Source organism: Ischnura elegans, chromosome 4, assembly GCF_921293095.1.
Source record: "Ischnura elegans chromosome 4, ioIscEleg1.1, whole genome shotgun sequence".
In the NCBI taxonomy this organism is placed as follows: domain Eukaryota; kingdom Metazoa; phylum Arthropoda; class Insecta; order Odonata; family Coenagrionidae; genus Ischnura; species Ischnura elegans.
The window spans coordinates 1,393,224-1,396,507 of record NC_060249.1 but is presented as its reverse complement, the minus strand read 5'-3'; the positions used below and the strand labels follow the sequence as shown (position 1 = coordinate 1,396,507).

The 3,284-nt window shown below is 34.6% G+C and overlaps 1 long non-coding RNA gene across 1 annotated transcript; it reads left to right on the top strand.

Annotated features, from left to right (window-relative positions):
• Window positions 1-1,299: 1,299 nt before the first annotated feature.
• LOC124158274 lies at window positions 1,300-2,765 on the top strand. The gene is made up of 2 exons (XR_006864741.1): window positions 1,300-1,401; window positions 2,426-2,765. It is a non-coding gene; the product is annotated as an uncharacterized LOC124158274 (long non-coding RNA).
• The last annotated feature ends 519 nt before the right edge of the window (window positions 2,766-3,284 follow it).

Sequence of the window (3,284 nt, the reverse complement as noted above, 5' to 3'; positions counted from 1 at the left end):
TTTTAACTGTGCTAATGTCCTTCCGTTACCGTATTTCGCTATTTTAGGATAAGTTTATTTATTGTTCTTCAAGTTTGGGTTTGATATTTCGTATTAGAACGGTAGTTTTGCGAAAAATATCCTCGGTCATTAGTTTATGTAGACGGGACGTTCATTACCATAGTTTTATTGCACAAACACATGTTACTAATTCCGAGTATTGGTATCTTGTATTTAATTGTGTAACATGGGCCTCATTACATATTAGCTTATCTCTAACTTAAAATAGCCGAATAGATAACCATGAAAATACATTAAGGTTGTTTCTCACTCGCGCATGTAACCGTGTGTGTCGACAAATGTTCAACTTTGCCTCAAGATAAACACTCATTTCATTACAGGTATTGGCTACTCTTACCGTCAATGCTGTTGGACAATAAGTGTCATACATAGCTTATGATGCATATATGAACATGGAGAGAAGCTTTTTGTGCTGGAGTGTGGAAGAGGTGACAAAAACTATAAATGACTATCTATTTAACGATGGGTTACCGTGGACCATAGCCCAAATTCAATATCATAGCGCTGGCGTAGGTATATACTAACTTGGTTTAAAAATTTATGAACATCCGTGAATAGTGAACGCAGTAGACTGAGTGCTATATTTCTTAGGCAAGTATGTATGCGTCATGCATTAAGTGGTTGGTTTTTACTGGTTATATGTGATGTATGTATTCCCTATATGAAATCAAAGTAATAGATGGAACTCACATTGCCATGGTGGCATTTCCAAAAAATTCTTGTAGTGTTAAAGGAAAGGGATTATTTAAATTATAACATATATTATTTGATTAATATGCAAGTGGTGAGTTCATGTGATTTAATAATATTTTATTTTGGAGCAACTAGGGTCAATTACTTTTTAGAAATTTAAATTGTAACCCATTACCTGCTGAATGATATTTTAAGTGTCAATGAGTATCCTAATGAGCTTCTTACATTGACTTACCTAACTGGTTTTCCGAAATAGAATATAATTATTATATATCCATGATTATACAAATTGAAACCATGCATATCTGCTATGTTCTATAGCAATATATCCCCTAAGCAATAGATCCTCAAATAGCTATGAATAGCCTTAGGAGGCATGTTAGAATAAGATTATTTTGACTCATCTTACCTTGCTTTGATTTTTAATGGTTTCTGTTCAATTTTTTAATCTAAAGGATTTGATATTTTGCTTTTCTGTTACTGTTGTATTTTTAATTTTTCAGATTGACTCAACCAGATTTTCCCAGGTTCAAATTTGGGTGAGGCTTCTGGACAACCCCTACTAAATCATAACATTTAAAATACTAATCCAAAGGATGCTGTTCAGTGGTTGTTTAATTGACGAATTATTTCAATGGAAATACTCTGGTGTGCATTTTTCTCAGAATACCAATCTTTGTATAAATAATAATTCTTAGATCTACTAGGAAGTCTACCATCTGTAAAGGCCCACCAAAATCGTTCATGATTTCACTCATTAACTATGTGTTTATGTACCGTGTAACCCGGCCTTCAGATTGCAGGATAAACTGCTTGACTCCTTGGTGACTTTTTATCACAACAAGCTTGGTATGTACCTTGTTTCACTTAACCCATCTTCCAATCTTTCAAAATCTAAAACTAATCCAAACAGTTAAATCAATTTTTAGGGTTCTCCAACAAACATTGGTGTTCAATACCAACAGTTTTGATGTCCAAGCCAATTTTTCTCTTCAAATGTGCTGAAACATTTTTTTTTGCCCGCTTCATACTGAGCCTCCCAAGGCACACCCACTGTACAATAAGCAGGAGTCTGACTTCGAATGACTAAAAAACCTCAATTACAATCACGCTCTCTTAACATGGATATTACTGTTGAAAGATAGCACACGTTCGCCAGTTTTCCTCGTCGCCAGATATAATGTCGAAGGAAGCTGTCTACAAGAAGAACAATCTTACTCTTTGGCTTTTAGACTTTATTTCACTTTGGGTCTCACAGACTTGAGTAACGAAAGACTGCGACCTCTCTCAACTCGTCAACCGCCCGAACAGCACTCTGACCGGACGTAACACTCGGCAGCGCGCAGGCTGCCCACATGACTCACAGGGCGCAGGCTGCCAACATAACACTACTCACAGCGCGCAGGCTGCCAACATAACACATAGGAGATGAATGAATAAAAACTTTATTAATTCCACATGGTGATTTATTGTGTCTGACCATGGTTTCGTTACAGTGTAACATGTTCAAGGTGAGACCTTTAAAATGGTTAGCTGTAATGAGACCATGGTAGACAAAATTAATCACCATGTGGTAAAAGCAATGTTTTTACTCCTTCAACTGATACCTTTTCTTACTTTTCCTCAGCTTATACCATTTCTGCTTCATTTTCTATTTGGTTTCCCTACTTAGGTGTAGGTATGTCCACAATGGTATGCAGCGGAGATTACTTTCTGCCAATGGGAATGGAATTACTCATAAATTTGATGATTGCTTGCATTATATGTCTTTTATGAAAGTGATTAATGAGGATCATAGGTTTTCCATCCATAATGGTTGTTAATACTCAATATTCAATAATAAATCCTAAATTTTATGTTTCTATGATATGCTGTACTTTCTCAACTTTACATTAATGTGATCCATGAATGTGATGTATACCAACTCCTTAAAAAACGTTATTTCTATTGCAGTGCATCAACGATACTGTGTGTTGTACTTTTCTTTGAAAATAAAGACAATTCAATGCCAAGATGCATGTTACTGATACTATTTTTTATATAACCTTGACCTTGTATAAGATAAATTTAAATGTTCACCTATAAGACAAGGCTAATGGATTAGAATAGCATTAATTTTATAACAGCATCTTTTAGAAACCAAGATGAGTCGTAGATTGAACCAATAGGATTAAGCAAGAGGCTATAGAATATTTTTGAATAGGAGAGTACATTTTTTGTAACAGTTATATTGTGTTTCTTCCCCTATTTAATTACAAGAAATTAGAATTGGGCATGAAGTATATATGCATTGCTTTGAGGATATTCTTGCAGGTCTTATTGGATACAAAATCCCCTATGTAGATCAAATTCTATTTTATCTTTTTCACATCTTAAACCTCCCTCCATTCCTATTCATCTTCTAATTTTCTATTCATTACTGGAATTTTTTTAATCTTGAACTTTGAAAAAATGGGCATTTCTGTCATTGCTCCTATCTTCCAGCATTAATTTTTGTCCTAGGCATAATTAAAGTTGATTAAAATGCGCAG